Source organism: Canis lupus, chromosome 3, assembly GCF_011100685.1.
Source record: "Canis lupus familiaris isolate Mischka breed German Shepherd chromosome 3, alternate assembly UU_Cfam_GSD_1.0, whole genome shotgun sequence".
NCBI lineage: Eukaryota > Metazoa > Chordata > Mammalia > Carnivora > Canidae > Canis > Canis lupus.
Window position 1 is genome coordinate 79,239,262 of NC_049224.1, and position 15,400 is coordinate 79,254,661.

Consider the following 15,400-nt stretch of genomic DNA (forward strand, 5'->3'; position numbering starts at 1 on the left):
GGAATCCCAGGAAAAGAAGAGAGAGAAAAGATATTTGAGGAAATTATAGATGAAAACTTCCCAAAGCTGAGGAAGGAAACTGACTTCCAAGTCCAGGAGGTACAGAGAACTCCCATCCAAATCAATAAAAGCAGGCTAACACCAACATATATCATAGTTAAATTTGCAAAATATAGAGAAAGAAAAAAATCCCAGGAGCAGCAAGACAAAAGAAGTCCCTAATTTATAAAAGGAAGACAAATAATGCCAGCAGCAGATCTTTCCACAGGAAGTTGGCAGGCAAGAAAAGAATGGCAGGATATATTCAATGTGCTGAATGAGAGAAAATCTGCAGAAAATAATACTGTATCTAGCAAGGTTGTCACTCAGAATAGAAGAGATAAAGTTTCCCAGACAAGCAAAACTAAAGGGGTTCCTGACCACTAAACCAGCACCACGGGATATAGTAAAGGGAACTCTCTGAGTAGGAACGAAAGACCAAAAGTGACAAAGCCTAGAAAGGAACAGAGAAAATCTTCAGAAGTGATAACAAAACAAGTAATAAAATGGCACTAAATTCATATCTATCAATAATTACTCTGAATGTAAATGGACTAAATACTCCAATCAAAAGATATAGGATATCAGAATGGATTGAAAAAAGAAAAAGAAAAAGAAAATAAGACCCATTTATATGCTGTCTACAAGAGACTCATTTTAGACCTAAAGACAACTGCAAATTGAAAATTAGGGGATGAAGAACCATTTATTATGGAAATGGACATCCAAAGAAAACCAGAGTGGCCATACATATATCAGACAAATAGATTTTAAACCAAAGACTGTAAGAAGAGATAGATAAGGGCACTATAACATAATAAAGAGGTCTCTCCAACAAGAAGATCTAACAATTGTAAGTATTTATGCCCCCAACTTGGGAGTATCCAAATATATAAAATAATTAATAACAGACATAAAGGAATTCATTGATAATAATACAACTAATAGTACGAGATTGACTTTAACATCCCACTTACATCAATGAACACCAAAATCCATAAATTACCTAGGAATAAACCTAATCAAAGAAGTAAATAATCTGTACTCTATAAACTATAGAAACTACTGAAAAAGAATTGAAGATGACACACAAAATGGAAAAACATTCCATGCTCATTGGATGGAAGAACAAATATTGTTAAAATGTTTATACTACACAATGCAATCTACACAATTAATGCAATCTCTATCAAAATACCACAGCATTTTTCATAGAGCTAGAACAAACTATCCTAAAATTTGTGTGGAACCACAAAAGACCCTGAGTAGCCAAAGCAATCTTTAAAAAGTATACCAAAGCTGGAGGTATCATAATTCCACACTTCAAGTTACATTACAAATCTGTAGTTATCAAGACAGTATGGTACTGGCACAAAAACAAGACACATAGCTCAATGGAACAGAATAGAAAATGCAAAAATGCACCCTCAATTTTATGGTCAACTAATCCTCAACAAAGCAGGGAAAATATCCAATGGAAAAGATATAGTCTTTCAATAAATGGTGTTGGGACACTGGACAGCTATAATGCAGAAGAATGAAACTGAATCACTTTCTTATACCATACAGAAAAATAAATTCAAAATGGATGAAAGGCCTAACTGTTGAGACAGGAAATCATCAAAATCCTGGAGGAGAACACAGGCAGCAAGCTCTGTGACATTGGCTATAGCAATTTCTTACTAGATATGTCTTCTGAATCAAGGGAAACAAAATAAAAAATAAACTATTAAGACTTCATTAAGCTTCTCCAAAGTGAAAGAAACAATCAACAAAACTAAAAGGCAGGTTTTGGAATGGGAGAAGATATTTACAAATAACAGAACTGATAATGGGTCAGTATCCAAAATATATAAAAATCTTACATAACTCAACATGCAGAAATCAAATGATCGGGTTAAAAAAAATGGACAGAAGATATAAATGACTTTTTTCCCAAGGAAGACATCCAAATGGTTAACAGACACATGAAAAGATGCTCAACGTCATTCATTATCAGGGAAATACAAATCAAAACCATGATGAGATATAACCACACACCAGTCAGAATGCCTAAAATTAACAACAACAGATTTGGAGAGGGTGTGGTGAAGATAGAACCCTCTTACACTGTGTGTGGGAATTAAAACTGGTGCAATCACTCTGGAAAACAGTATGAAAGTTCCTCAAAGAGTTAAAAATAGAACTACCCTATGATCTAGCAATTACACTACTATATATTTACATAAGAGATACAAAAATACTGGTTAAAAGGACACATGCACTCCAATGCTTATATAGATAATCAGAGATAGAAAATTATGGAAAGAGCCCAAATAACCATGGACTGTTGAATGGATAAAGAAGTGGTATATATGTCTAACAGAATATTACTCAGCCATCAGAAAGAATGGAATCTTGCTATTTGTAATGATGGAGATAGAATGTATTATGTGAGGCAAAATAAGTCACAGAGAAAGACCCATACTATATGATTTCACTCTATGTGGAATTTAAGAAACAAAACAGATTAATAAAAGGGGCAAAAGAGAGAGAGAGAGAGAGAGAGAGAGGTAAACCATAAAAGAGAGTCTTACCTATAAAGAAGAAACTGAGAATTGCCAGAAGGAAGTGGGTCAGGGGATAGGCTAAGTGGGTGATGAACATTAAGGGTGGGGGGCACTTGTGATGAGCACTGGTTGTCTGTAAGTAATGAATTACTGAATTCTACTTCTGAAACTAATATTACACTGAATGTTCCCTAACTGGAATTTAAATAAAAACTTGAAACTCAAAAAAAAAAAAAAAAAAAAAAAAACTATGAAAAAAGAAATTAAAATTATCACTAAAACTAAGGTAAAAATGGTGCCCTTGTGTTTCAGCCACTCCATTGTTAAGTGGTTTTATAGATAATCTATGTCCATAACTTATAGAGAGCAGGACTCCTTGCTTCTGCACAACCCACACACTCGTGAAATTGCTAGTGTGGGTGAAGAATAGGAAAAGAAGAAGTAAATACCGATAAAAACAAAAAGCAAAAAAGGCAACTGTCTTTACAGACAGACTAGTGACTGTTTGGCTTAAGTCTAGGAAATACAGTGATTTTGGAAAATTATCAGATCATTAATAAACACACACACACACACGCAGAAAAATATACACACAAATATTTCTAAATTCTCCATGCAGGGTTTTGTGTTTCACCAACACTTCTATAAACTAGCTTCCTGAGTCGCAGCTGGGAGTTTCCACCGCTCTAATCCATCCTTCACGGGGCAGCCAGCTTAAACACTGCTTTGGAGTTGCCCTTTCTTTCCTGGTAATGATTCTTCATTGCGGTGAAATAAACTCTTTAACTTGGATTAATGACCTTTCAAAACTATGCTCGAGCCTTGTCTTATATCTCTCAGTGCTTCCATGCTGAAAAAACATTGACTTGTTAACTTGCTCTAGAAAAAAAATCTTACTTTCCTACCTATTGGGCTCTATTCAGGCAGTTGTCACCCCTTAAAAATAATACCATCTATTTTCTTTCAGATTATGCCTTCACGTAAATCTAAGCTTTCCTCATCTCTAAAACTTTTCTTTCTCCATTCTTACCACAGCGATGCCTCCCTCGCATAGACTTGTATAAATATTAATGTTAAAGCAAAATGCCAAGTAAATTAACATAAAAAGTCTATTCTTATCATAACTGATATGGACATATAGTTATTAATTTTAAATTTTATAAAGTTATAAATTTTAAATTTATAGTTATTAAATTAAAATTTAAATATTTTAAATTTAAATTTTCATTTGAAATTACTTAAAATTATTTTAATTTGATGTAAATATCTGCTTATTGAGTAAGAATCTATTCTGTGCCAGATATTGACTTCTAAGAAAAAAAATCATTTAATATGTGAACATTAATAATTAACAATGTGAGCATTAATAATTGTGTTTTGCCACGTCTCTGTAATTCTGTGTCTGTCTCTCACTTTAGATAGGTAATAGCTATAGATAGCACACACATAAGTGTATATGTAAATATATAATATATAGTTGTTTATAAAAGCATTTATATATGTACATATACTTCTGTAAGTCAAATTCTCTAGAAATAAATATAGCTAAAATTTTGTCCAATAAAAATAGTAACAGATTGGGAGGATAAAAGCAGAAACACAATTAAGTATATGTACAAAAATCAAACGACTGTCTTTCTCAGTGTTAGTTTACCTCTCTGTAAAGTGGATAGAATAATCTATGTGTGCACTTGTTCTGACAAATATATGGTATATGTATATTGGCTTTGAAAACTTCAAAACAGTGCAATAAATTAATAAATATTGTATTATTAAACACACACACACAGGCAAAGATACTAAGCCAATATTATTACGATGAAAAATCTCTCCATTCAACCTTTTTGTGTTACTGAGAAAAACACTCACTTTACCATCCCAAATCCATTTTTCTCAATGTTGTTGTGTTGAAGGGAGTGCTTTTACTTTGTTTTTTTTTTTTTTTAAGGGAATGCTTTTACTTTGTTTTTTTTCCCCTACAGTTCGCTAACCTTACTATTACAGTGTTAAAGTGCTTGCTGTATTACTTTAGTACTAACCTTTTCAGCATAGTAAAGTAAAATTTATTTCAAGGCCCCAAATTGATAATCTTCTTTCATGGATTCAATTAGAATAAACACAGGAAAAACATTGTCTCTAAATGGATTTAAATCTCAATCTATTTCAGTTTAGCATTACTGTTATTTAAACTGATTTTTTTTTTAAAATGAGGGAAGATGTTTCAATGTGATTTTTCCATACTATAAAGTATGCCTTTTATATGTTATACTACATTCTGGATTAGATTAATTTTATGATGTAGTGCAAAATGTTTAAAGAATATTCAGACGGAAAAAAATAAAGAATATTAAGGCAGAGAAACATTACTGACATGAAGGAATAATATTTTCTTATTTAGGTGAGACAAAGTAGTAAGCAATTTATAAATTGTCCTTAATTTTGGAAAATGGAAAATATCTATTAAGCAACATTTAGTTTCTTACAGAGTGATTGTGTGAATTAGGGTCACTGGTTCTAGCTAAACTTGTAAGAAAACACCACTGAATTGTCAACATTGAGAGCAGTACTGGAAGGACTTAGTACAGCTATCAGTGACAGATACACGTGCGTATACTGTTTCCTGTCCTCAATCCAGGTAGAGAACTGGATGGATGTATTTGAATAAATATGTAGGTCATTTGAAGAAAGTCAACATGTGATTTTGTTATTCTTTCAAAGGAGGTGAAATTCTTTTCATCGGGTTTCCTAAGCAACTTCATTCTGTTCCACAATGATATATTGATAAGTGATTTTTTTTTTCTTTCATTCCAAGTAAAAACTATATGAAGACAGAGTGTTTGAGCTGAGAGGTCATTACAGTTACCTAATGAGCAGCTCACTAACTAGTGGAGAACTGGTCATAGCAAACATGTAGTTTATTTTTTTTTTCACATTTAGTGAAAAAATGTTAAAAATGAGGACATTTTATATAGAAACCATCATCCTAATATATTGTCCTGGATAATATGGAACTATGGCAATGCCAGATCCATGTCCCTTCCTCTCCTTCCTCATCATAAACTATCACTTATAGAGTGCTTCTATTTATCACAGCCTGGTGCCAAGACCATTATAGATACTGTTTCTTTTAATCTTTACAGCAATTATATCAGGTAGGATAATTTTTATCATCTCAAGGTCAAAGAGAACTAACTTGCCCAAGAATATGCAAACAGCAGATAGAGCCAGGTTTCTAATACAAGCATCCTCCATCAACCCTTCCCGCACAGTAGCATCGACCCTGGTTGGAATCCACCTGTCCCAGGCACTTTGTCAGCGTTTTCCTAAGTCTGCACATGTGCACCTTTACTCGTTAGTGTTATTGTTTGGACACCTGAACCTTTGAACTGATGAACCTTTAGGCTTATAAAACTGCTGGATTTATGTAAAACAAAACTGCAGTCATGGAGAGTTAACTACATCAGGCAGTAGGTATATCAAAGATATGTGCTTCTTTCTGTTCTCATATTTCAACAACTGACCTCGAGTACATCACACAGATGTTTCTCAGTAAACAGTGCTGATTGATTAAACGAAAGAATAATGGGACTATGGGGCATAATTGATACTGGATTTGAGTTTAGGTCCTCTATATTTTTGGACTCCATGATTAGTCAAATAATATTACCAGTAGTAAATTGTTAAGAAGTAGTATTTTTAATCAATACACAGGTTTAGTCATTTTTCTAAGTGGTTTATTTTATGATCTTATAATACTTTAATACTACAACTATATCTGAGCTAAATATTATTAACACATCTGACAGGTAAGTAAGCTAGTATGCTAATAGAATAAGGAATTTGTCTAAGGCCGCACATCTGGTAAGTGGCTTGACCAGGACTGAGTTTAGACCTCATTTCTATGACTCTTGATTTCAAAAGCATTTATTTTATTTACCATTATTTTTATTATTCAAAATTTTCTGTTTTGATCATGTCATTAAAAAGGCATACTACATGCTCAATTCTTGAGTTAGAGTTCATAAATATTTTTAAAAATCTTTTGTATGAAAATGCTGTATTTAATTTATGAAAAATATGTATGGACTTTCATGAATGTGTTATAGAAATAAAAGTCACAATTACTTGAACAAAACAATATGTTTTTTAAGAAGAGCATTAGGGAATTCATCAGTTGTTAAACTACTTGTAATTAAACTTTATGTATATTTCTTTTAGCATATGAAATATTTTGTCTCTATATTATTTTTAATATAAATCATATATTGGTTCTAAGTTTTCATAAATCAAAAATAAGTACATATCAATTTTTAAAATTGTCTTTTAAAATTATTCCTGTGTTGTTTTAAGATAGTACTTAAAACAACTTGAAAATAGATTTATTACAGAGTGGATAACATGGTTTCTCCAGTTATAGAAAAATAGCCAGTAATAGAAAAAAGGCAAAATTAAGTTTCTTGGAAATACAATAAGAGGTCAATTCAATTTAGGACAAGAAAAACAAAGTAAATGGAATTTAAATGTATATAAACCATTTATAATAACATCATTAATCTGCACATTGGATGAAAAATATAATTTTACATCAAAGAAAACCACTTTTTGTACCCCCCCAAAAAAACCAGTGTGAAATACTATAAATAGAATTCGTATTTTAAGATTGTTGATGACATTTTTATATTGAAATTTTAATTAAACATATGAAATAAATTTTTGATATTTTACTTAAATAACTCTCAAGACTACATCCTATGTGGGCATACCTAAGAATGCACTCTTAGTTGGAAATAACTTTAGATGCAAAATATAAAAATATCAAAAGCTCAAGATTTAAATGAGTTAATTTTATTCTTTCCTTTTAATAAACATAGAAAAATGATTTAACATGTTATCTTACCTTGAGGATATATGAAAACTAATTTTCTTTAAGCTTCACTAGTATGTAGGTAAAAATGAATTCACATTATATTTTACACCCAACTTTGTTGACTCTGATGCCAGCTGCATTATTTCAGTGTACCAGTATTTCCACAGAAAACCCTCCTGGAACTGGTGACAAATGCTACATGCCTTCCCTCCCACTGTTCTTTACACACATCTCTTTCCTCATTGCAATAAAATCAGGTATATAGAAATTGGTATATGTGTATCTGTAGATATATATATCTGGGTTTAGTTTTTCTATGGATCTACGTCTAAAGCCTCATACAAAAACTATACTGTGATATTAACACTGTGACTCCTCCACCAAAGTGTCTTCTACATTTTCTCCTCCTTTCCTCTTCCCTTTTCAATGTTTTTACCCCACCCCCTTTGTTTTATTTTGCTTTCTATTTCTCCTACACCTCATTCTCCTTTCTCCTCATTTAAAAAGTATGTCATGGTACCAAATTTTATCCCACATTGTTAGCTCACTTTGAAGTGGGGATTGAGTTATGATTATGAATTTGGTTTATGGCTGAAAATAATGGACCAAGTAAAAAATCATTAAACCTATCAAACTATGTAGGATCTAATCATTTCCAAATTACAAGTAATTACAGAAATGGCCATATGAGTATTAACGTGTTAATTAAGATATTAGTAGTGCTTAGCAATAAAAGATTGTAAAAAAGTAGATTCTGAACAGTCCAAAGAATTTACAGCCTGTGCAAATTTTTCTGAGTTCATTTCTATATTACAAGGGATAATAAGAGTGCTTTATTATCAAACACTTAAGAGACAGAAATAAATTCATTTTGATTTTTGGACAAAGAAGAGAAAGGCAATATGCAATGACTGTTTCATGGTCTCAAAGTAGAAGATGCTTTTATTGTCTGGGCATTTGCTGGCCCCAAGAGTACACAGAATGAACATTGCAAATACTAACCTTTATCTATGAGACTACCTGTTGGGAATATAAATTTCAGCTAATTTAATAGTAAAGTGATACATAATATACATTAATATACTATTAATACAATAGTAAATATACATTAATACATATTAATATATTTAATAGTAAATTATATATTAATAGATGGCATATATGAATGTAAGATGAACAGAGCTATAATATGAACTTTTTAGGGTTCCAGACTTAAAACAGACTCTTTAAATATTGGTTATGGCTCTTTATCTGAGCCAACTATAAACAAAATAGTTCATTTGCCTTTTCTTTCACTAACAGAATTTAACTTAGAATTTCCCAATGGACTTCCATTCTTGTGATTGGATTTGCCATCTTCAATACTGCAATGACATCATTTGACTATGACCACACTTTACCTCACGTTATATGTGAACTCAAATTAATATGTGTTCCACAGTCTACTACTTTAAAATTCTTGATCAAGGCCACAGTTCTCATAAGAAGACATACATTTGGAAGGATATACATAGTAATCCTGATAATTGAAGACTATAGATATTTAGGAAGACAACCTATAAAATAAATACATTCACATAGACAAGTAGTGCTGTTCTTATACAGGTTAGAGAACTTAAAAATTTTAATTTATTTTGAATGACCATAGAAAAACATACACAATTTTAATATTAACTCTATTTTAATTGCTACTTCCTGTGAAAGCACTTTTGGAGAGGAATTTGTTTGAGATTTAAAGCTAAACAGATATTAAGAAAAAAATACTAAAATATTAATCAAAATACTAATACAAAAATTAGATTTGACATTGTTAGGACATTTCATTAACAAATGGATCTTTCAATTATGCTTATTATTCAATAGCCTTAAATTGGAAAATATAATCTCAGAGTAAGGGAATTAAACTAAAATGCTTGAACAAAGACTGTAACATTCAAAAGGTCATTACATAAATCCAAATGTGCATCACAAAATTATGTTGAAATACTTGGAATTGTGATGGCCTCATTAAAAAAGCCTTAATATACCCATTCAATATATAATTGAATTCAAAATATATGTTTCAAAATATAAAATTGGAAAATATGTAAATAGTGTGTAAGTTCATTCTGATTATAAAAGTGCTATGAGATGAAGTTGATAATATGGATTCCAAACAAATTTTTTAACAATATGCAAATATATTGTGTTTAGAAAACTTTATAATACAATTTATGATCCCATTAATAAATCAATGTAGAAAGTAAGATGATATAAGGAAATGACCTGTCACTATTAGAGTAATTTTATCATTTTTTATTTATTTTATTTTTTAAAATATTTTTTTTTTATTTATTCATGAGAGACACAGAAAGGCAGAGAAATAGGCAAAGGGAGAAGCAGGTTCACCATGAGGAGCCTGATGGGGGACTCAGTCCCAGGATCCCAAGATCATGACCTGAGCCGAAGGCAGACAACCACTGAGCCACTCAGGTACCCCAGTTTTATCACTTTTAAAATCATCTCTGGCACCAAAAATAACTTAAAAATCACTTAAAAACCACCAGTAGGGTATATATGTAGTTTTAACAATAGTAGCAATTAAATTTTATTTGAGATAAATAAAGTGTCATAATATTTACAATCCATTAATTATATGACAATGATTTTATTTTTTAAGATGAGAGTATATATGTATGATTAATTTTTAAGATGAGAGTATATGTTAATACATTTATTCTTAAAAATGAAAAAGGGCATTTGAGTGTATAAATGGCTGAAAATTCTTTCACTATGACTTGTTTATTAGTTCTTGCTTAAGAAAAACAAGAAGGAATGGAACAAGGTTACCATTGTCAGCCCATGCTAAGTAGGAGGGAGTGAAACTCTCTGCCTCCTTGAGGTTGCAGTATCTGCGTGAATTTTTAGTGTTCTTTATGGCGCAGTTTGTTTTTTTCCTCCATCATTTATTTACTGATTCAACCATTTTTATAGTAATATAAGCTCATGAATATTTATTTTATATTTTGAGGTATCAATCCAATGCCATTTTATTTTATTGCTCAAATTTTATCAGTTTTGCCTATGGGGTGCTCTCTAGTTGGCTCTTGAGTTTCTTTGACATATTCCCATTTGTGCGTGTGTGTGTGTGTGTGCGTGTGTGTCTGTGTGTGTTTATCAGGTCTTTAGTTTCTGTTGTAACATGATGTCCTAGGCTCCTCTATAAAAATCCTTTTATAGATTTTTCTACCTGGTCTTAAGATCAGTCATTTCTCTGAAAACCTTCCATTCTTTCATCGGAAAATGGTATCAGGTAAAGATTTGCCTCTGCCTGTTTTTGTAAATAAAGATTGTTGGAGCCCAGTCAGCTCTTTTGTTTCTGTAGTGGCTGTGGTTGCTTTCATGCTTGGTTGTTTCATAGCTTACAAACTCCCAAATTTTTATAATGTGACCATTTACACAAGAAAAAGTTTGCTGATGCTGTTTTATAACAAAACAATCACTGATTTAAAATAAAAACCTCAATCAAGTAACTATTTATTGGGTCTTTATAAAGTCAACATTTATTGGAAATCATTTTATTACTGAGTGTCTGAAAAAATAATTCTTAGAATTGTGTATATCATATTTAACATGCTATCATACAAGTCATATAGGCTTTTCTTGCAAATGTAAATTCTATAGATTGTTAAAAGAAAAATATCAGCTTGCACTTCATGTGAAATAATTGGCTCTATTTTAATGCTTATTCTTTTCTGACACGATATTTTGAAATTGTGAAAAGAAAGACATTACAAGCTAATACCCAGACAATTGGCATTTTTGAATTTAATAAATAAACCTTTATTTTTATTAATTTCATAACTGTGTAAAAAAGTTACTTGTTGAATAAATAAAAGAGTCAGGAGCAAGTAATGACTGTTTCCAATTTAGATTCCCACTTAACTTTCTAGAATTTAGCCCTTAATTCTCTGATTAGATGGCAATTATATTTCTTACCCCATTTTATCCCCCTACCATACTTTTACATGTACACAATCATTCCAAATGACAAGTCCCCAAAAAACATTTAAAAATTAACTCCCGAATTATGCTATTGTGTTATTATGCTGGTGTTATTATTCCTGATATTTCTGAGCTTGCTAATAAGAATGTTCCTAATAACTCTATATACTTAATCGCTGATCTATCTTCAGCTTTTCGTTGGTTATTTTGTTGAAGGTGATATATATTGTATTATGTTTCTAACATTTCTAGATAATGAAAAAGGCTTGTTATAACATTCATGTTATACAGGCTTTCTTTTTACAAGATTCAGAACATGTTAGAATCATAATTCAGCATGTGAAGGGAAAATGCTTACAGATATTATATAATTAGTTTTCATTATATACTGGAATCCTGGTAATTAATTGACATGATATTTGAAAAAAATAGCCTTAAGAAAAAATTATGTTAGAAAAATTATCAGGCTGATTGTTTTGTTTCAATAACTTACTAAATTATGTATTTAAAAAGTATATTTTGGTGTAAATGTTTGCAAAAATGATGCAAAGAAAAAAACCATTAGTTTAGTACTTAAAAAAAAAACTTAAAAAAAAACAAAAACAACTAGTCAGTTGTATTTTCATTAGACACAATTCTAAGCAATGCAATAATATTATAGACAAAATGTCAGCCCCTGGGGGATTACGGTATAAGGGAGAAACATATAATGCAAAACTAAAAAAAATAATAAATACATGTGATACAGTTTGGTGGGGATAAGTGCTCAAATAAAAATTAAGGCAGGATAAAATAAAGCCCACCATCCTAATGGTGAACTTTTCTAAAAGAAAACATTTGAACAGATACTATGATATGATGGAGGATAGTGGATGCTGTGATGTGTCTCCTAGATCTCCCTTTAGGGCTGATGTACTTATTTTCCCAGATCCTGGGAGTGCTGGCACTCATCTCTTTGGAGACATGTGTCTCAGAGCCTGCTTTCCAGAGAACACAAACTGCAAGAAGTAAGCTATATAAAATTTTTAGAGGAAGAACTTTCTAGTTAGCATAAATAGCAATTTCAAAAGCATTGAGAAGAAAAAGAACTATGTATGTAAGAAAGAAAAGCAACAACTTCAGTAGATTGGAGAGTATTCACAACGGGGAGAATAAGATACCTTCTGACAGGTAACCCAGGGCCCGGGTCATGAAATAACCTGTATACACTAGTGAAGGCATTTCTTCATAAATGGATAGAAGGTCTTTTAAGAGTTTCAAGCATAGGTGGAATTTAACATGATCTACCATTTCCAAAGATCACCTAACAAAAGGTGTTGGTTTGGTGGAATGATTGAGTACATTGACTACTGATAGGAAGCCATTCAGTTTTTCCCCAAATATCAACCATATTTCTCTGAGAAGCATTAATTTAAATTTAATTGAATACGAGAGGATTTAATATTCTACTCTTTATTCATTCATCCATCCACTAATTCAACAATCACTCATTCATTGCAATCTTATTTATTTAATGTATAGTAAATATGACAGGATGATGTGAGAGGTGTAGTAAGCATACCAAAGTTATTTCATTTCATAGTGTAACTTAATTCTAGAACAAAGTGAAGATAACAAAGAACAAATTGCATAATTAGTTATTTAGTTGCAATTGTGTTAAGTGTCAAGAACAAAAAGCATAAAGTACTCAGAGTTTGCTTAATAAGGACCATGATCTTACCACACAAGGATCAGGAAAAACATCTTAATATTTTTAACAAAGAGTTTAAAACTTAAACAGGCAAAAGACCAGGAGAAGGACTGGCAGATACAAGAGCATGGAATAAAGATCAGCTAGAATCCCAGGAGGAAATAAATGACACTTAAATGATCATAATTTGAAGAAAGAGTTTAATATAAGGCCCATTTCTAAAGTGTTTTTGGGGTATAAGGAAATCACTAGTACTTTGGATCTCTTACTACCTATAGTCTTTTCTATGAAGGATGAGGTATACAAAGAAGTTACTGGAAAAAGTCAGGAGAAATTTTAGTAGGGCTGGCTTGGGAGGAATTCTGACCTTAGGGTAGGAACCCAACCAAAAGTAATTCTAAAAGAGGGCAGGAGAATCAAATGCCTCGACTTTACACTCCTCCCTCATTCTATTTTCTTGTAGGAAACCCCATTGGCCAAATCCAGCTGTAATCCAGCTGACCAGGGTGTCTATTGATAGTAGCCCAAACATGACATCCTCCTGGGGCAGGGAGCTTAGGTAGAAGGGTTTATGCCCTCAAATCTATCTGGCATAGTCCACATATTTGACTCATTAGCAGCCACCTTTTCTATCTGGATGAAAACTTTTCTTTAACACTGAGCATGCATAATGTTCAATCAATTAACTACCAATATAGATTGATATTAGTTTAGAGTAAGTATTAAGTTTGGCTTAAATTAGATAGAAGTATTTAAATAGAAACACTTTTTAGATGCATGGCTTAGTATATTGCTGTCCTTAGAGAATATAGCCTTTCTTTGATTTTTTTGAATTTATTTGCAATTTACTGTGACTTGAGTACACTAGATGTTATGGTCACAATCTGCTTAAATTGAAACTGCTTAAAAAATACTCTTCCATTTTTTCATACATTAGTTTTGGAGAATCTAGCTTTAAATTGGGGGAATTTATCCTTAAGTCACTCTAATCATTTTTGTTTTACTTTTCAGAAATGTTGGGTTATGTATTATGCTTTACTTTTCATATTCACCTGATTATTAATATTTTACATTATTTAGAAGAGTTTACATGAATATGTGTTACATAAATATGCATATAAACAAAATTAGGATAATATTTATTGATTGCTAAGTATATGCTATTACTTCTCCAAGTATTTGATAAGTATTAATTTTACAACTGTGTGAGGTAGTTACTATTAACAGCTTCATTTTATAGGTAAGAAAATGATGGTTAAGATTTTTTAAAAAGTTAAGATTTTAAATGAAAAACTTGTGCTTATAACTATTCAACTGTACTGTTTATCTAGATGATCTACTGTGAAAAATTTCTATCCCTTGGGTAGAGTACCAGGTGTTCTTTATGACCTTTTGCTTTCTATTTCTTTTTATTTTTTTTTTTCTGTAATGACTATTTTTTTGTAATACATATAAATAAAGCAACAGATAATCTCAGAAAATAACTCATACTCTTTGGATTTGAGATGACTTTTAACATTTCTAATTAATGTTCAATCAAATATTCCTGCTCTACATTTTTTGACAATTTTTTAAACAAATTGCAGATTTTTCAGCTTTGTCAAAAATAAGCTGCCTATCCCCAAACTCATACCCTGATAACTTTTATAAATATGAAATATGTTGTCTTGGGCAGCCTGGATAGCTCTGCAGTTTAGTGCCGCCTTCAGCCCAGGGCGTGATCCTGGAGACCCGGGATCGAGTCCCATGTTGGGCTACCTGCATGGAGCCTGCTTCTCCCTCTGCCTGTGTGTCTGCCTCTCTCTCTCTCTCTGTGTCTCTCATGAATAAATAAATAAAATCTTAAAAAAAAAATAAAATATATTTTCTTAAAATCTGCCTTAATATTTAAACTAAGATAAAATTCTAAGCAAATCATAACATAATATAGCCATCTTGTGCCCTCTCCAAAATTTTTTTTTGGGATCTGTTGCTTTGATGCATTAGCATAATATTTTCAATTTTTATTTGTGCCGCCCTAAATCTTTAATTTTTTCTAAACATTTAACTCTTAAAAGTTTGAGAACTAAAATTATTCATGTTTAAAGATTTGCAGAAGTAGTAATTTCTGTAGCATTATATTTCATTCCACTTTTTTTTTTTTTTTTTTTTTAGATTTTATTTATTTATGCATGAAAGGTACAGAGAGAGGCAGAGGCATGGACAGAGGGAGAAGCAGGCTCTCTGCTGGGAGCCCCATGCGAGACTTGATCCCAGGACCCCGGGATCACG